Consider the following 20,954-nt stretch of genomic DNA (forward strand, 5'->3'; position numbering starts at 1 on the left):
ATAGGCGTGCGCCACCATGCCTGGCTGAAGAGCACTCTTTATCCTTTTCTAATAACAAAACTTTGGAGCTTCAAGAATCTCAGAGCTACATCTGTATAATACCTCTTGTGTGGTACTTTGTTGTAATGGGAAATGTGATTCTTAAAACAGATTTGAGTGGTTGTGTGGGTGGTGAAGTGGTGGTGGGTTTCATAAAAGAGATTGGGGAGAATATTTCTGGTTTGTTGGTTATTTTTAAATTTTTGTGTTTTTTATTACTTGTCATAGTTTTGAGTTTTTATTATGGAGAATTTTGAAAATGCATGAAGTTAGGCCAAACCAAATAACATAAGTTTATGTCTCCCTCATTCATTTCCAACAGTTGGCATTACCTGATCTTTCCATTTTAAACTGTAAAGAAAGATTCCCCTCACTAATTCTCTAGAATCAGGAAGGAAATCTCTCCAGGAGTTCCCTGGTACTCAAATATGATAAACTGCACTTCCCAGGAAATCAGAAGGTTGCAAGGCGGTCACACCCAGGGACTCTTACAGAACCACATTCTCCCCTAACTAGGCAGACCCGGCTTTCAGAGCCTGTCAAAACAGAAGGCTCTTTTTCCTCCAACCAAAGGTCATCTGACCTCAGCCCCTTCACATCCTGTATTTCCGCCTCTCTCCTTCTCGCCCTAAATAAAAACAGAAAACAGTAGAAAAACAGAAAGCTCCATGGACTTCTTCAGAGATGTTTTCTGTCTTCTGGCTCAGTCTTTCACATTTGTCGCTTCCTCTCAGCTCTGCACATTTGCTGTGGTTAGGGATGAATGAACCATGGTGAATTCAGGTACTACATTTCCTGGGAGATGGCAGAGTTCAAATCCAGTAAGGAGGTGGTGGGTGTTCCCCAAGTTCAAGCTGCCACAAAGTAGAGACATGGGGTACATGCTTCTTGTCTCAGTCAGACCCGATGGACAGGCTTCCGCAGCTGCACTCTGTCTGCTGGGTTGCTCAGTCTCCAGGATTCCAAACTCCTACAGCAAGGAGTTGCTGCCATAGCTTCATTACTAATTATTGTTTATTATATGCCAGACACTGTGTTAAGTATGTCAGTCCTCATAATTATCCTCTGAGTTACATTCTATTATTAATATTTTTGGCTTCAGCTCTAATACTATTATCATTTGTGTACAGATGAGGAAATGAAGGCTAATAGGGTCAAATAATTTGTCCCAAATCACAGACTAAATGGCATAGCTGAAATTTGAACCCTGGCAGGACTGACTCTAAAGCCAGGTTCCTCCTTAGGCAGATGGAGATGGGTCTGCATGAAAGTCTCCATGTCCTCACACTTGCATTTGTGTTGTCTCTCCTGATCCATGACACATCAGTGGTGAGTGGTTTTAAAACTCCTTACTGAGCCAGTCTGAATATACGTAAGAATTTGTTTCAATAGAGTAAACTGAGAAATAGTTTCTCATTTGCCATTGATATTTGAATAGTTACCAGGTAGTTTTTCATTCATGATCTTGTTTGTTTCTGGAGACCTGATTTTAGTTAATGTACTCCTTGAACACAAGATGAAGATGTAAAAAACTAAAGTGCAAACAATATAAGACAGTATCCGTGGGTGATAATTCTACTTTGAAGGTTCTTTGCCAGACTTATGTGCAATTCTTCTTTGAATAATGTAGAACTCTCTGTATCTAACGTGAGCCCAAAGTAATCTGTTTAGGGGTGTGCTGAAGCCAGTTTACACTGTCGTGGGGACCAGGTGTGTACGTCCCTTCCCAATTCTGCATTCGCTGAAGTAATGTCAACTGGTCATGGTGGAAGTTTTTACACCGTATGTACTCATTTCCTAAGGCTGCATAATAAAGTATCAAAAGGGTGGGTGGCTTTGAACATCAAAAATTTATTCTCTGGGAGTTTCAGAGCCTGGAAATCTGTTATCAAGGTATCAGCAGAACTTTGTTCCCTCTGAGTTTCTGGGAAGAATTCTTTTCCTCATTTGAGCTTCCAGTGGTGATCGTCAACTTGGCATTCCTTAGCTTGGAAACATGTCACTCTCTGCCTCTATGGTCACAAGGCATCCTCCCTGCAAGTGTCTATCTCTGTGTCTCTTCCCCTCTTCTTAAAAGGAGACCATCCTGTTGGGTGAAGGGCCCACTCTACTCCAAGGTGACCTCATTCTAACTATTTGTATTTCCAGTGACCATATTTCAAAATAAGGCCACATTCTGGGAATTAGAACTTCAGCATATCTCTTTAGGTGGTAACAGTTCACCTTAACATGAGACAGAAATCAGCAAACACTACAGATCAGGGACTTTAAGCCATTTTAAATTGAAACTGTTTTATGACTGGTTTTTATAAGGTCAGTGTGTCACGTGACATCAGGAGACGCCTACTCTTCTCAAATATCATTTTCCCATGAACATTTTGCATTAGAATTTTGCATATATAATCATTCCTCAGCAAGCATAGGAGATGTAGGGGCTGGGGATTTAGCTCAGCCGCACAGCTCCTGCCTGGCAAGCGCGACGTCGTAAGTTGGATTCCCGGTACCGGAAAAACAAACAAACAAACAAACAAAAACCGTAGGAGATTTGGTTCCAGGAAACTTGTAGATGCCAAATCTTCAAATACTCAAGTCCTTTATATAACATGGCATAATGTGCATATAACCTGTGCACATCCTTCAGTATACATTAAATAATCTCTAGATTATTTATAATATGAAAACTATGTAAATATTACATAAGTAATTGTTCTACTGTATTATTTATGAAATAATGAGAAGAAGGTATCTATGCATGTTCAACACAATTCAGGATTTATTTTTCAAATATTTTAAATCCACATTTGGTTAAATATACTGATGTGGAATCTGTAAATATGAGGTGGCAACTGTACTCCAATTGGCTATACCCTTTCTGACTGGGTAAGAATTAAAGATAGCAGCATCCTGGAATTTGCCAGACATTTGTTAGCCTTTTAAAATTTTATTTATGTGTTTCCATTATAGGAAACTTAAAAAATATCAGAGCAGAAAGAACATTAAGTAAATAAATCATCCATTGTTTCATCATCCAAAGATATCCATGAAGTTTGAAAAAATGTCTTCAAATTTTTTGAAGACATTTCTTCAAATTGGCCACTTGTATTTATCCTTTTGTGATTAGGTCATAGAGTACATTGTATTGTTTTTCTTTTTTCTTTTTCAATCAGATTTATTGGTACACTTTAGATATTCATAATGATTATATTCATCACAGAGAATTCGTACCTTTGCATGATATAACTTCATTCTTTTTTCTCCTTTCCCCTACCCTTCTTTCAACCCTTCCTCCCCTCCCATTTACAAAAGCTTTGCTTCCATTTTTTCCTCATTTTCAAACTTTTCCCTGGTTTCCTCTCTCCTCTTGTCCCCCTCCCCATTTGAACATTTGCTTCCTATTTCACAATACCTATTATACATTTGGTCCTTATTTATACTTTCTTTCTCACACCAGAGAAAAAAATGTGGTGTCTACACATATGTGTCTGATTTGTTGCACTTAAGAATATGGTCTCAAGATGCATCCATTTACCTAGGAATGTCTCAAATATATCCTTTTTATGGCAGAGTAGTACTCCATTGTACAAAAATCCACATCTTCTTTATCCATTCACCAGTTGATGGGCATTTGGGCTGTTTCCAAGATTTGGCTATTAAAAATTGTGCCACTGGGTGTGCATGTGTTGCTGTGGCATGATGCTTTTAATTCTTCCAAGAAGACACACATGAGGGGAACAGTTGGGTCAAATGGGACCTCTAGTCCTAGTTTTTTGAGGAATCTCCGCACTAATTTCCACAGTGTGTATATCAGTCTACACTCCTACCAAAAATGGAGAATGATTTCTTTTTCCCCACAGCCCTGCTAACACTTATTATTGGTTAATTTCTTGATAACAGTCATTCTTTCTGGGGTGAGATGAAATCTCAGAGTTGTTTTAATTTGCATCTCTTGAATGATAAGTGATGTTGAACATTTTTTCATATATTTATTTGCTGTTTATACTTCTTCATCTGAGAAGTGTGTATTCATCTCAAATGCCAAATTTTGATTGGGCCTTTAACTTTAGGGGGCCTGATTTTTTTGAATTCTTTATATGTTCTCAACAGTAATCCTTTGAGGATCAGCTGACAAACATTTTCCCCCACTCTGTGGGTTGTCTCTATACTCTTTTGGTGGTTTTGCTTGCTGAACCAAAGTTTTTTTTAATAAGATGAGATCCCAGTTGTTGATTCTTTGTGATAACTGTTATGTGATTGGAGTTTTGTTTGTAAAGTTTTTGCCTACACCAATGTTTTCTAGAGTTCTACATTTTCTGTCTTCCAGCAGATTTAATGTTTCCACTTTAATTGTCTTTTTTTCTAATGGTTTTTAATTTACAATTTTCCAGAACATATGAATAATACATGAAGACATTCTCCAAAACAATAAGAAGTAAAATCCATCTCGACTACCACCTCAATTCTAATCCTCTCTCTGGAGGTGGACACTGCCATTGGTTTTAAGTGGATCATTCTAGATCTCTTGCAATACATTATTTATTTGAGTCATGTGGTTTTTTTTTTATTACAAATGCCTGAGGTAACCAACTTACAAGGAGAAAAGGTTTATATTTTTTCTTACAGTTTTGGACGTTCCAGTTTATGATCATTTTGCCCATTTTGCTTTGGGGCTTGTTGAGAGACATGATAGCTGGAACCTGTGATGGAACAAAACTGCTCTCCAAATCTCTAGGAAGCAAAAGAGCAAGGGAAAGGAAAGACTGGGGTCCCACAATGCTCCCCAAGGACAAGCTACTAAATGACCAAAAGATCTCCGCCAGGACTGTGGTGGAGAACCTATGGCACACATGTTATTTGTTTTTCTTTTAAGGCAAAAGATGTTAATGTATGAGTTATTTTTTTCTAGACTAAAACCCCTGTCTTCAGGTTTAATTGCAGTATTGGCACTTTGGGATAAATAAGTGGGTTGTGGGTTGCAGTTGGTGTACTTGTCTCTGAAAGCACGTCTCTGGGGCCCAAGCTTTTACCACGTGGATCTTTGGGGGCATTTCAAGTCCCAAACATAACATCATATGTATTTCCTCACAAAGCTTATTCTTTTCCCTGACCCCATAAACTGTATGACCTCAAGAGTTTTTTATATTGTAGTTTTAACTTGTCCTCTGTAATTTCTGCAGCATATTTATTCTATGAATCATAACTTATGTTATTATGTTCCTGTAGCTTATGTTTAGGTTGTCATCAATCTTTCAAGTTTATAACCATGAAACAGTGAGCGTTCTTATGTATGCCTCTTTGTGCACATTCTAAGTGTTTCTTTAGGATAAATAACAGGAAGTAGAATTTCTGAGTTGTAAAGTATTTATAATTTGAATACCAGATCTCCTTGAAAAGTACAAGTAAACACTACCACTGTCAATTTAGAAGAGTATCCGTTTTTCTACATCTTAACCAAATTATGTCACCATATTCTTTTAAAAAGTTTGCCATCTAATAGGTGAAGGATAACTATTTACTGTTGATTTGGTTTGCATTTTCAAGATTTGCTAGTGAAGTTGAGCAAACTGACTATTAATATCTTCATTTGGTGAACTTGAGTGGGGTTCACACATACATAATCCATCAGCTCCTCTTAATGAACTAATGTGCAGTAGATTTAACGCTTAGGCTTTGAAGTAGAACTCTAGCTTTCATAACTGGTGCATTACGGAAATGAAGCTAGTGTTTCACCTGAACTGAAATTGGCTCTCAAAGTATTAATGTATCCATTTCTATCCCTGATGTGCTTTTACAGAGGCAATCTAGTGTCTCAGGGTTTGAAAAAGTAAGACTGGTTTTTAAAAAAATTGTTAATTTTTAATTTATCCTGAAAAAGTTTCCTGTAAAGTTAAGCATGTAAATGAAGATTAAGCAAACCACCCAATATAGTAATAAAAACTTGACTGCCTAATCACAGGGGACTTTCAGTTCTAATTTTTGAATTCTTGAATATTATTTTCAATTATGGCAAAGCACATAGTAAAAGATTACTTAATGGATATGACCAACACCGGTAGTTAACTGTCTAAGCAAAAGTTAGTAAAAAGTAGAACATTGCAAATATATATATTAAAATATATATTAAACACTTTAACTGAAAGCATATAAATATGCATTTATTTACCAATCATTTAAGACAAGGGCAAGATTTTTCTTTTTGCATGGGTCTGCTAATAAGTCATCCCAGTACATAGCATCTTTAATTTTAGTGTCTATTTCTTTAAAATAGATTGAAAATTTCAATATTATTTTAAACCATTATGAGTGTGGTCTAATTGGACAGCATTTTTTAGCCACTTCACTTTCTTGACTTTTCACAATAAACTCAATTTGGTTATTTACAAAAAGCAAAAAATTTGTTTCAGACCCTATTTCATTGTTTGATAGGAAACCTAATTAAATTATATGCAAACAATAGGTCCATACGGTGCCAGCAGAGTTGAGGACTACAATTACCTTTGGAAAACTACCATCTCAACTAATAGAAGAGGAAGATAGTTTGCATATTGCAGAAAAGCCTACATATGCCAATGGCACTACTCAGATATTTCATTGAAGTTATGAGTAATATAGGTCAACTCAGAGAATTAAGTGTAAATCATTTAGGCAGAGTCTACTCTGTTATAAAGTACACTGAAGTAACGTCAGTGCAGTATTAGTTTTGAAAGAGATAAACTGAATAAAAGAACTAATATGTAACTAGGCATAAACAAAATACTTGAATACAGTCAAAGTGTTTTGATATCTTGGATGAAGAGATACCATGAATTTAAGACATTTGAATAACTTAGTAGGAGAAAAGTAGACTTAAGATTAGGGGAACTGAGTCTTAGCCTTTTACTGGAAGATAATTTGTTATGGTACAACGGTCAATAAGAAAGTCATTTAACCTCCCTAGAAGTTGATTTCTTCTTCAGATGAATTGGATTAGTCAATCCTGATTCAGTTGCCGAACAGCATCATTATGATATTCAGAATATATATTAGTAGATGATGTGTCCCCAAGGGCAGAGACCGTCTTCCATTCACTCATTGTGATTCACCACATTTTGAAGAGATTATCCCATAAAAAAGAAGCCACATGAACAGAATAAATACTTGCTTTTAAAGTATCTGCTAGCTGAAAACATCATTGCCTGAAAAGGAGAGTTCTTGGGTCACAGCACTAGTGTCTCATACACTGAATTTGCAATACACTTGCTGGCAGTCATATTTCTTCATTTTCAGCCCAAAATTCCCGTTTACAGCATGTGTTCCATGTCTGCTGAACCTTCAAACATAAAACAAACCTTAGTAATAAATATTTATATTAGAACAAAACTTGGTTATTTTGCTATTATTGTATTAGAGCAAAACATGACTATTTTCATATGAATTTTTTTCATTAGGCAGTTTGTACCCAATGGCAACTATTCTCTGCAGTGCAGATGCCTGGCTGACTCTTGCATTAGGAGCATGACAACATTGCCACCAGAGGTAGGGCCACAGCTTCTCCCTAGCCAGAGAGATTAATGGTTATCAATCGTCTGAGCCCAACCTTTTCCCCCCTTGGTGTGCATAACTGGGTAATGACTATTACTATTTTATGTATTTACTAGCTGTTTATTATATAGTATTATTTTCCTCATCAAAATAACAGTCTGGGGGTTGGGAATATAGCTCAGCAGCACAGTGCCTGCCTCACAAGTGTAAGGTACTAAGTTTGATTCCAGTACCAAAAAAAAAACCCCATAATAACAGTCTAATAAATCCAAATTAACCAACATACCAATTAACCAATATAATAGTATAAGTGCAATAGTATCAATGATATAAATACTATTAGCAGTCAAAACTCTTGTGCATGTACTTTTATTGTGGTTCTGGGTATCAAATCCAAGCTTCATGCATTCTGGATAAATGCATAAGGTGCATTTTCACTCCTAAAAAATCAAGAATTACATAATTAAAGAAATAAAAATCACAAGCCAGATGCTCAATACTGGACTCTACATTTACCTGTTTATACTTGATTTTTTAAAAATACCAGGTCTGTGTGGCTAAATTTACTAGGTTTTTCTAAATTCTCAGAGTGACAGTCTTATATTTTGCCTCCAACTGTATATTACTTGATTGCAGGATCAAATTCCCAAGTGGTTGCCTCACAAGAATTCCTTCCTTTCTTCCCCGACAGGAATTGATTAATTAGGTCTCAATAAAACTAAAACACAGTCTCAATAAAACTAATTTAACTATGTTCTATTTAAATGTTAGATTTTTCCTTTTGTGAAATGCTACTATTCAATGTAAAGAAATAAAGTTCTTGTCAAAAGTTATTAAGACATTTATATATGCAATAAAATCTTCAACTTCCAAATTTAAGAGAACTGTTTGGAGTTAAGAAACATGTTTTTGTAAGAAATTGTATAAGTTTGTGAAATATGTGACCAATATGTTTATTGCAAGGCATAAACGGTAACACAAAATGCCTTTTCTTCTCTTCTGCTTTGTTTTCCAAAGAGTGATAAAGCCAAGAATAGCTTTTGTTTTTTGAGATGGACAATATAATTGGTTATCTTATTTTTGAAAATGCTTAATGAGACAATATATACAATAAGTAATGCACATTTAGTAGTTTTACAAACATAAACATGATGTGAAACATTGTTTATAACTAAAATTCCATGCACTAGAATTTAGGCATTGATTGAAACACTATCTCCTGGAGACTAGCAAAGGTAAAACACAAGAGTGTTTCAACCAAATACAGTTTTCCTCAAATGAGCAAATTTAAGTCCCTCGGAAGTCATGAGGGACATAAATTTATCTGGTAAGGGTACTGGAAAGGAGGAGGCAGAGAAGGAATTATGTGCAATGGCATGGAATTGTTAAGCAGTATAATTCACCCAAGGAAATGTGTGTTGGTTTGGGGCTGTGCAAGGGGAACGATATAATGCAGGACACATATTTTATAGGATTATTTATAATAGTCACTCAAAGAATGGTATACAAAAGAGTGCACACACTAAAGACCAAAGAATCCAGCCGAGGGCCTGGATCCCACAGAAATGTCCTGCATGAGACCAGCTGAAGACCTAGAGCCCATAACAATTCCTCCCATGAGTCCAACTGGAGGTCTAGAGCCCATGACAATGTCTCATGTAAGTCTGTTTCATGGATCTGCACTGGAAAGGCCCAAGGTCAGTGGTGAAAGCTAGAAAGTCTGTGCCAGTGGAATGAAGGTTCTACGCTAGCAGGCTGAGGGATCTGAACTGCAGCCAGAGAGAGACTCTCAAACTAAGAACCAGAGATCCCCTGAAAAGTACCACAGCCATCCTCAGCAACAGTGAGGTCCCGAGCTCCTCCGACATTGAGGAAAACCAAGTTCTCATCAGGAAAGCCAATGTGATAAGCTTCTCCAGGAGACTGAGCAGTGCATCATCTTCCCCTCTTGAGCCAGAAAGCAATGTGCAGTGAGGACCAGCGCTCCCCTCAAAGTGAACCAAAGCTATTCTCAGCAACAGCAAGGTCTTGAGCTCCTTGGACAATGAGACAGTGTAGTTTATCAGGAAAGCCAGCATGACGAGGTCCACCAACAGCTCCTTACAGCTTCTAACAGCACCCAACAGCGCCTTACATCTTCTAACAGCACCCAACAGCTTTTACCAGCTCCCAACAGCCTCATAAACTTCTCCTCCAGTTCTGCCTCTTATGTTGCTGGCAACAATCCTCATGCAGGCCTTCCACACCCAGTACCATGCTGAGTCAGTTCAGCTAGGTGTGATAAGTTGACCACCAGTTGTCAATCCACTACAAAATGCTAGTATCTAGATGCACTAGGAAATGAGGTAAGGATGAGTGGAAGAGATGGTTGGAGATGCAGACAAATTAGATAAAACTCTAACTCAGGCAGGGATGTTACTGAGAATTTGAGACAGTACAATGCTGAGAGATTAGTAAATAGGCCAGTGCCATAGTGTAGGTAATGACAGAAAAAAGGGAACAGGAATTTGAATATCAATAGATCGTTATGAATTGGATTTCAGAGAATGTAATGGCTATGAAATGTGAAGTAGAGAAACTTGGCACATTGCCTGCATCTATGGCTTAGAAAATTGGTTTCCACAGATGGAGTTAACCACAGAGAGAAACAGAGGGGCAAACATAATGACATTGATTTAGGAAGTCAGACAAATTGGAAAAACCTGTAGATATTTGAAGATAGGTATTCTATTTTAAAAGCAGGCCAATATACATGCAAGAAACATCAGAGTAGGAGCTACTAAGTCAGGGCCTGTCAGTGTTTATCAAAATCAAAGAGTATGGTTGAAATTTTCTGGCAAAGAATAAAGAGCAAAAAAAGGAAGCCAAGAAAGAAATACTAGGAAGCATAAACATTTGTAGAACAAGCAAAGGAAGACAAAAAATTGGGCTTTTGGTTGAAGGTGATTCTGTTAGCCAAACCCCAACATCCTATTACCATAGTAATGAAAAGTCACAGAAGCCTGGCCATGGTGGCATATACCTGTAATTCCAGACTTGGGAGGCTGAGACAGGAGAACTGCCACTAGTTTGAGGGCAGCCTGGGTTACATAGTGAGTTCAAGGCCAGCCCGGGCTACATAGTGAGACCTTGTCTCAAAAAACTAAACAAAACAAAATTCACAGGAAGATGAAAAATCACTGTAACTTTGGAAATGAAACATAAAAACCATGATTTGTTAGAGTCTGTTAAGTACTTTCCACTTCATATAGAACATGTGGAAATAATTTGCATGAAATTTAGTCATCTATAATGTATTAATTTCCAAAACAAAGTTGTAGGTCTACATTAGAATTGGTTGACATTTTACAAGAATGTAAGTAAAATTGAAAACAAAAACAACATTAGCAGTTGAATTTAAAGTTGCCTTTGTTAAACTCTGTAATTCAGCAATTTCATTGTTGGGATTTGACCAGAAAGAATGAGAGCTTACACAGTGGGACGTCTGCGCATGAACATAATTCCTTCCAAGATTCTGGTCACAGAAGTTGTTCTGGTTGCAACAGTTTATTTGTTGCAATAAAAATTCTGATGGCAACCAAATTGCAAGCACACAGTCATGGAGTAAATTCTGTAACCAGAATCATGAAAAAGAATTAAGCTTGTGAACTGAGGTACCACTATATTTATCAAAAATAGAAGAATGTCATAGCTTTATTTCAAATAAACAAAAATTGGAAACAACTCAAATGCCCAACAAGTGTCTTATGGTTTGTATCTAGATGTTCCCCTCATGCCTTATGTGGTCACAGGCATGAGCAGTGGAAGGTGAATGGAGTACAGGGCATTATAGCTAACTTGCTGTGAGGAGGCAGGTCCTAGTTGCGAGGCAGGTCACTGTAAATCTGACCCAAACATTTATATCTCCATTTCTGTTTCCTCCTTTCACTCTCTCTGCTTCCTGCCACTATGTCATGACTATGTCTTCTTGGCCATCCCCCCTTGCTGTGGAGCTCTCTGACTACGGACCGAAACATCCACAAACTATGAGCCAAAATCTCTCCTTCTTTAACTCGTGGGTGTTGGCATTGTGGTTCCATGATGAGAAATAACCAAGGCAGATTCAGGAGAAATTTTGAAAGTTTTAGAGATGCCAGGTGGAGAAGCAGCCCTAGGATTCTGTAAGCAGGGCTTTATGGTAGATTCTGGTCAGGGCTCAGGTGACCAGAATACTAACAGTGATACAGGCAGTAAAGACTAGCCTCAAGAGGTTTCAGTCGGGAAGCACTCCATTGGCCGTTGGACTAGAGATCATGTGTGCTATGCTCTAGTACAATACAGTATTTGTTTATATTTTGCTCATGTTCTGAGGCTTTGCAGTAGAAAGAAATTAAGAGTGATAGACTAATTAATCTGATGGAAGAAATTTTTAAGCAGTCCAGTGTTGAGCTGTGGCATGGATACTGCTTTTATCTGGGTTTATACTGGAAAGCAGGAGGATAAATCCCTTTTGCAAAGTTTTGAGTTTGGCCAGAAAGCTCTGGTAAATTTGAAGCTTTCAAAGATGGATCAGAAGAGAACTTGGTTGCTAAAATCATTAGTATTAAAAGAAGCCAAATATTTACAACATGACCATAGGAGAAATGGCTTAACAGCATGTGAAGAACCAGCAAGATCCTGCCCTTCACAGGCTCAAAACTGCAAAAATGAAAGTCTTTGCTTTGAGAAGAGATCCCCCCAGGGCATCATGCTCATGAAGGGCCTCCTAGAGAATTTCCCAGAAGTTAGTTCTTAGCACTTATCCAGGCACTCAGAAACTTCTTCCACCATGACACATGGAAGCCTGGCTACTGCTCTAGCAAGTGGCAGGCTTTTCCAGGAATGCAGAACACAAGAGTTGTGGAAGGCTTCCATCCAGGTTGCAGAAGAGGCCAGGCAGTGTGCCCCTGAGAAGACAGTGCATGAAGGAGGAACATGAAGCCGAAAGTGCAGTGGAGAACCTAAAAGAAATTGGAGAAGCCAGGAATATGGAAGAGTTGAGGAAAGTTGCAAGGAGTCAGCAAAGTCAGCTCAAGAGCAAAACCATGAGAGCTGCAACAACCAGCAATGCCACAAGTGTGAGTTTGCTCAAAGTTTTTGGAGATCACAGCTTGCCCCAGGTGTTTCACATGGAATTATAGGATTTAATGTTTGCCCTACTGGGTTTTGGTCTTGCCTTGGTCTGATTTCTTTCTATCCCCCTTTTCCTCCCTTTTGGAATGGAAATATTGACCTTGTGCCTTTGTATATTGGCAGTGTTTAACTTTCTTTTGATTTTTTCAGAGGCTCACAGCTAAGAGTTTGCCTTAAGTTTCAGAGAGACTTTGGATTTGGACTTTTCAGCAATGCTAGAACTGTTTGGACTTTGGCAACTCTTATAGATGGACTAGATGCATTTTGTGTAAAGATATGTGCCAGAGTCTTTTGGGGGTCAGAGGCAGAATGTTATGTTTTATATCTAGATGTCCACCTAAATCCTCATGTGATCATAGGCAGGACCTTTAGAAAGTGATTGGATTATAAAAACATTAAAGCTGACTTGCTGTTAGGAGGTGGAGCCTATTCAGAAGAGGTGGGTCACTGTGAGCCTGAACCAAAAATTTATATCTCCTTTCTCAGCTCCTCCCTTGACAGCTCCCCCTCATTCCTGCCTCCATGCCATGAGGTATTTCTTCTCTGCCATTCCACCATGCTTTGGAGCCACCTAACTATGGACTGAAACCTCTACAGATTATGAGCCAAGATAAAATTCTCCTCCTTTAAGATGTGAGTACTGGGTATTGTGTTTCAGATAAGAAAGTAACAAAGGTATAAATGTGATATGCTGATACAATGAAATGTTATGAATACAATGAAATTAAAACTGATGAACTATGGCTATAAATAAGTACTTGAAAGAATTTTACAAATATCAAATGTAGAAGCAACACTAAAAAAGTACACATTATTTGATCCCATAAAGTTCAAGGACAGGTATAACTAGGTGACAGAGGTTGGAAGAAAAGTGTCTTTTGAGATACCAATAAGAAAGGTTTGAGGGAGGCTTTTGAATACTACAAATGCTCATATCTGGATATGTGTGGCTATTGCCTATATATATGTCCTTCACTGTATAAAAGTTGTATCTGAATAGAAAGTATATTAAAAAGTGGGAAGTTACTTATATAAAAAATAGGATTCACACTGAAGAGATTCAATTACTAATGTAAAATATTAGCTTGAGAAAGTCTCTACAAGTACAGAGGAATTGTCAAAGAGATTAAATCTTGAGAACAAAGGAACAGACATTCCTAAATATTCCAACACTAGTGGAAAAGAAATAAAAATTAAGGATCTGGTAGATAGTTTTAAAAAGATACATTTCTACAGATAAAAAGTCCAGACAGTTTTAAATAAAAATTAATGGTAAGACACTCTCATTCACATATCCTTAAAAAATTGAATTTTAAGGATAAAGAAAAATATCCTGAAAGGGCTGACTTAGAAGGAAAAAAGAGGGTTACTCACAAAAGACTAAACATCAGTCAAATCTAAAATAATGGAGCAAAACTTTAAGTACAAAATTTTGTAGTAAAATAAGATATTGTATGTGAAAATTATATATAGTTCCTTAAGTTTATAATCCCAGAACATATCACATACAATCTTTTTAAATATTTGAGGATTTAATTCAATAGCCTAAGTGATAACTTGATGAAAACAGATAGTGAGTGTATTAAGCAAGCTAAATTCTGTGTATTTGCTTGCTTTGTTCTTTTAGACAAGGTCTCTCTATGTAGTTCAGGTGGGCTTTCAACTCATTATTTAGCCCAGGCTGAACTGAAATTCACAGTGACCCTCCTGTCTCAGTCTCCTTACAGGCCTGTCACCACACCCAGCAAGGTAAACTAAATTCTGGAACTGATCAATTTTTTCAAAATGTATAATGGCCCGAAGAAAGATATTTATAAACTAAATGAAATGATTTAAATATCCCATGAGTCAAAAAAGTTGTAAGGAATCTTAAAAAATGATTCAAATTGAATGAATATGAAAATAAAAAAATAAAAATTAATGAGGTGCTCCAAAGCAATGGTCAAAGAGAAATTTATACCATTAAATGCTTATATTAGAAAAGAAGAAAGGGCTTAAAAAATGATCCCAGCTTCCACTTAAAGAAACTACAAAAAAATAAATTGAACCCAAGCAAATGGAAGGGATAAAAGGAGAGTACAAGTTGATAAGATAGAAATAGAAAGTGAGAAAATGAATTAAACTAAACTTGGTTTTTTAAAGAAATCAATACATTTTTCAAGCTTCTAGCCTGACTGATTAAAGACACACACACACACACACACACACACACACACACACACACACACAAAGAGAGAGAGAGAGGAGACAGAGACAGGGATAGAGAAATTGACCAATATTAAGAATAAAAGATGGAACATTATTATACATTAGAATTTGTATATGTTAATGAGATTATAAAAGACTATTACAAATACCATTATGCTCATAAATTCTTGGTAGTGGGAATTGAACTCAGGACCTCACACTTGCCAGGCAGGTGCTGTGCTGCTGAGCTGTATCTCCAGTTCCTCGTAAATTCCTAAGAAAGATAAGTAGACAAATTTTTTGAAAAATAGAAACTACTCAAGCTCACTCAAAAGGAAATAGTAAAGAAATTGGTTTGTAGTTGAAAATGTTTCATCTTAAAGCTCCATGCTTAGATGATAAATTAGGGTATTCAGAGACACAAAACTAGGTGTGTGTGTGTGTGTGTGTGTGTGAGAGTGTGTGAGAGAGAGAGAGAGAGAGAGAGAGAGAGAGAGAGAGAGAGAGAGGGAGAAGGTGAGGGAGAAGGTGGGGAGAAAGATCAAGGAAGGGAGGGGCAGGGGAAAGGGGGAGAGAGCTTAAGGGCTTGGCTCACTTAAATTCAGAGATTAGTAAATTCAAAATCTGTGGGCTAGGACAGCAGGATAGGGAATCAAGAAAGATTTGCTTTTCAAGTTCAAGACTAATTGGCTGACAGAATTCCCTTCATACTCTGTAAAAGTCAGTATTGCTTTCTATTAATGCCTTATTTGATGAAACTCACCCATATTATAGAAAGTAATTTGCTTTGCTGTAAATCTATTCATCTAAATGTTAATTTCATCTAAACAAAACTTCACAGAAAGATTTACAATAATATTTAACCAAATACCTAAGTATTGTGGCCTAGCTAATTTTACACATAAAACTAACCATTAGAGATGTCATTACTGGTGGAAAATAATGTTGACTCTATACAAAAAATTTTATTCAAGAGAATAGAAGAGGACATATTCTAATTAACTTTATGATAATATTACCTTGACAGAAAACAAGAACAAGACTTTATGAAAAAGAAAACAAAATACTGATATCCTTCATAAACACAGAAATAATAGCTTGTTGAATGTTAGCAAATAACACCTAGCAGTGACTGAAAGTGATAACGTATGATAGTCAAATGGGTTTATCCTAGAATTACAAGGCCAGTTCAACATCTAAAAATAAAAAAATGTAATTCTTCATATCAATGAACTGAAGAAGAAAAAAACACAATCATTTCAATAAATGCCAAAAATAACAAAATTTAACATTCACATAAAAAAAACTTACAGAAATCTAAAAACAGAATGGAAAATTCTAAACCTGACAAAGGACATCTAGAAAAAAAATCTATAGCTAACATCATATTCAGTGGCAAAAGACTTGAGTGGTTTTCTCTTAATAGAAAAGGAATAAGTTGAGGATATCCACTCGCTGATCAACAGTATATTCATGGGCATACTACCTGTTACAAGAAGGCAAGAAAAATGTATGAAACACATATGTTGGAAAAGAAAGAAGTAAAACTGCCTCTACGCAGATGATATGGTTGCCCATATGAAAAGAATCTGAAATTCAGATTCTTAGAATCTGAAAAATTTACCAGAAATAATGAGTTAAGCAGAAACCCAGGATAGAAGATTAACATTTTTAAAAAATCAATATCATTTTGATATATCAGCAACAAACAACTGAATATAGGTATTTTAAGAATCTTCTTTCTCCACTTCCTCCTTCTCCTTCTTGAAAGAAAAAAAAAGGAGAAGAAAGCAAGGAACTAAATAAAGTAAATATGTCAGCATTGTGGTAGATACCAGTATGCTAGAAAATTGCTCTACATGCTTTTATTTGTACGTGAAGTGTTTTATACTAAAAAGGAATACTTTGTCCCTGTAAACAAGAAAATACATAAAAATGTAGAAAATGCCATCCCCTCATTGAAAGAAAATTAATATTGGTATGTTTTTGGAAGAAGCCAACAATTTTCACAAACGTTCTTCTATTCATAGCCAGAATGATGGTGAGAACTACACTTTCTCTGAGTTTGGGACGGCCTTCTTTGAGTCTACAGTATTGTACCGTAGCTCCATAGCCTATTTGTAAACAGACTACGCGGATTGGTCTTCGTCTTACTTTGTCCACTTGGGGGCTATCTCTATCCATCTCAGATTTACAACTAAATAGAGGCTGTCACAAGCTATTCCCAAACCAAGTCTTTTAGTATGCCAGGTACTGTATTCATCGAGATCACCCTTTCTGTGTAAAGTGAGGTCTCTTTCCGCACATCCTGACTTTACAAAACCCTCAACCTCTGTCATTCACAAAAAAATTACAATCCCAGCGGGCTCTGCTGCCCCGCAACCCAACGCCTTCACCAGCGCGCCTGCGCATTCTAAGCGAGGACTACAACTCCCAGGATGCAGCGTGCCGCTGCTCGCGCCGCCCTACGGTCCGCCTCGCGTTTCCGGAGTGTTAGTGGCTTGGCGGTCTGAGATAAGGTTAAGGTGGGGTAGGGTTTGGGGCTTCCTAGCAAGGTTTGGGGAATAGTTTATATTTTTCTCGAAACGGTGATGGGGTTGGAACGCAACAGGCCATCACAGAGAGACATCTGTCCAGTTTTCCGGTGTGCCAGCCCCGGCTGCTCCGCGCTGGGCCCCGGCCCCTTCGGGCAGGCTCCGCGCAGGTGGCGCCCTGCCGGCCTCCGAGTCATCTTTGTCTGCGGAGTTGCCAGAGCGCTCTTCTCTTGGCTTTTATTAGTGTGGCGAATTTATTCACGTTTTCACGGAGATTTTATTGGAGAATTAAAAGACTGTACAGTTGACTTTCTGCTGTTTCACCGTGCAAACCCGTGCGCGCTTTACCAGATTCTTTATCTGGGGAGTTTTGTGATTTGTTACAGTTGCGCCGGGATACTTACTTTCTGAGTTTTTTCTACAGATGATTGTTAATGCGTTCTGACAACAGCCCTTGCGGGGACACCTACTTTCGGAGCAGTGATAAATCTCAGTACCCCTTGACTGAGGAAAATCTGCGTTCCTTAAGCCACCTCTCAAAAAATCAAAAACGTTTGTGTTCGGGAGTAAAGGGACTGTCCGACTGAAATGAACTAGAGAGTAAATGGTGGCTGGGAGGTAAACAATTAGAAGTGACCATAAATTATTTTTTCAAAATACCTGTGTTTATTGAGGAGAAAGATAGGCCGCGGGGTTGAGGCCCAGCTCTACCATTTATTAGCTCTGTAATCTCATGCATGTTAGCTGACTTCTTTGAGTCTCATGGTCTTTGAAATAAGGCAGTTACTTGCCCTTGCCAGTGGACAGCTTTTGTGAAGGCAGCTGAAAATGAGGAAAAGTACATTTCATTTAGGAGGAAGATAAAGACTGGGTGTTTGAGGCTTTTCCTTTGGGCTATTTCCTGTAGTATCTGACTGTAGCTAGTTATAATGTTTCATGTTTACTTAAGCTGTGGGAAGATTGTGAAAAAATAGCTTTCTGCAGCGTTTTGAGCTATGTATTTGCTGCTTAATTTCTACCTTGGTCTGTTATAAGAAATAAATAGAAACGAGGCCATAGTTTAAGAATGAAGCCTCTTTCAATTTTTTTAAAATTTAAATTAAACCTAGGGCCATTTTTATACATAGAGAGGATTTTTAATTTGGAGTAATGATTCTTTTAAGTGTCATCAGTTCAGAGTGGCTAGACTTCGGTGGAGACCAGTATTCACACATTGCACTCCCTCCATTATAAGATACTTTCTTGCCCAAATGTTAGGAATGGAATTAGGAAATATCACTGTTTTGAGGTTTGTTTCCAAGGGGAAAAAAATGCTGATCTAAGTTGGATTATTCCTTGCTGTTTTGTGTGCTTAATTTTAAATGTATTGACAATAAGAAATAAAAACAATTCCTTAAAGGCTATTATATTCAGTCCAATGCTGTACCTACATAACGTCATGCCCAAAGCATTGGACTATCTAGCTAAATCCTAACAGGAACAGCCTTGGATAAAATTGAGTAGTACAGCACTTCATTTTTAATTTATTTTTATATTTTTTATTCTAAAGGTAGGATGCCATATCCAGCACTGCTCTCGAACTTCCCGGAGTGTGAGGATCATGAAGGGCGGAGAGAAGGTGAAGAAATGAAGACAGGATACAGAGAGCTGGGATCAGGTGGAGCTCTCTCCTGTTGGCCAAAAGAACTGTTCACCTACTGCAGTGCATTTATTTATACACTCAGCAGGTTGAGGTCAAGGGAAACCCCTTTGCCTAACAACTAGCTCACCTCTCTTGCTTCGTGTTCTGGGCGTTGGAATACTGTTCACCTCTGAACAGTTGTGCCCTCTGAGTGCCCCCCCCGTCCTCCCCGCTCTGGGCCAGCACGTGTGAGCAATCCGCAGCTCAGCCGCCCTGCTCCAACAGTGGGATGTCTACATCTGTAGCCTTTCTTATAATTAACACATCGAGCAGAGGTGGATGCTCGCCTTTGTTATCAGCGTTACTTCACAGCCTCACACGTGTCACTGCACACTGCAGAGGGTGCCGTTCACATCAAATGTTTCTCCCGATGGGAGGCTGTGATTATTCCCGTCTGTTTCATAGCAGGGAGGAAAGGGTAGAAATGCAGATTCTACTTACATATCGCTCTTTTTGTTCCTTGGGTGTGTCTGCTGAGGTCATCTTTTAGGGAAATTGGGATTGAGTTCCCTCCATCCTCTTCCTGGGGATACTGTGGCTCTCAGCTCTTGTTCTCGTTTGACATATCATCTGTTTCCCATCTCACCAGACATCTTTTTCTCCAACTTTAGTCTCCCCTTTTGTTGCTTGTTTTCCCCTTGTCTTTCCAACTCATGTGGAGCCCTGATTTCTTGTAGAACCCTAAGTTTTGATTTCTTAGGGCTTTTTCCTCTAGACTTTCCAACGAAATTACATTTTTACTCTTCATCAGACAAAGCAGTTTAGTCTCATATATCCGTCTCAGCTTGGTATATCCAAAATCCTATCTCCATAAAAAGAAAAAGATGTTACATGAGGTCTTTCAAGACTTGTATTGCAACAGGTTTGAAACTTTGACTCTTTTCTTTCAAGTGCAGTGGTACCTCGGCTTAGGAACCTAATTTTCTCCCCAATTCTGGTAGTAAACTTAACTGGATGAGAAGCAAATCAAATTTCCCCCCATAAGGTCAACATTGAACCTAACCACTGAATTTGATTTATTCTTGTCCAATTCGGTTTGCTACCAGAATTGTGGAAAGAATCAAGTTCATGAATTGAGGTACCACTGTATTGATTTTAAGTGGACATAAACCTTATTTTCCAACTAATAGAAATTACTCTATGCTTCCTTTAAAAGCAAAGCAGTTGCAATCATTTTGTATTAAAATATCTTTTTCATCTCATTGTGTGTATTCTCCTCTTCATTACTTCACTCAACAAATAAAATTCTGCACATGTTAGGTCTCATGCACAGAAAATAGGTATGGAATTCAATGAGACCAAGAAAAATCTCTTTACTTATAAAGTTTATATTCTAGGGGGCTGGGGATTTAGCTCAGCGGCACAGCACCTGACTGGCAAGCGCGAGGTCGTGAGTTCGATTCCCAGTACCGGAAGAAACCCCCCCCAAAAAAATAAAGTTTATATTCTAGTGAGCGACAGACAATAAACAAATAGATAAATAATACAATGGCAGGTAATAGGAAATGCTAGAGAGAACAATAAAGTAACAGAAAGGGCTGGAAAATGATGCCACTATTATTTTATTTTGTTTTTGAGACAGAGTCTTGTCATGTCCTGGCTGGCCTTGAACTCAAGGCAGCGATCCTCCTGCCTCAGCCTCCCAAGTGCTTGGATTATAGACTTGTGCCACCTCCCTTGGGTGTGCCACTGTTACTTTAGATGATAGGAAAAGGTCTTTTAGAAGAAATGACAGCTGAACAGCTTCCAGGATGAGCCATGTAAAGATCTTGAGAACAAACACCCCAAGGGAAGACATGGAAAGTGCAAAGGGCTTGAGGCAGGGCTAGGCCCGGGAATAGCAA

General features: G+C 37.9%; 1 long non-coding RNA gene across 2 annotated transcripts; it reads left to right on the forward strand.

Annotated features, from left to right (window-relative positions):
* Positions 1 to 17,335: 17,335 nt before the first annotated feature.
* Positions 17,336 to 20,505, forward strand: LOC106148264. Of its 2 annotated transcripts, none has more exons than XR_001233549.1 (3): positions 17,336 to 17,414; positions 17,854 to 18,047; positions 18,979 to 20,505. It is a non-coding gene; the product is annotated as an uncharacterized LOC106148264 (long non-coding RNA). The 2 variants fall into 2 exon arrangements; XR_001233547.1 differs by having other exon boundaries at positions 17,361 to 17,420.
* The last annotated feature ends 449 nt before the right edge of the window (positions 20,506 to 20,954 follow it).

This window comes from Chinchilla lanigera, unplaced genomic scaffold, assembly GCF_000276665.1.
Source record: "Chinchilla lanigera isolate Chin_1 unplaced genomic scaffold, ChiLan1.0 scaffold00002, whole genome shotgun sequence".
Lineage (NCBI taxonomy): Eukaryota > Metazoa > Chordata > Mammalia > Rodentia > Chinchillidae > Chinchilla > Chinchilla lanigera.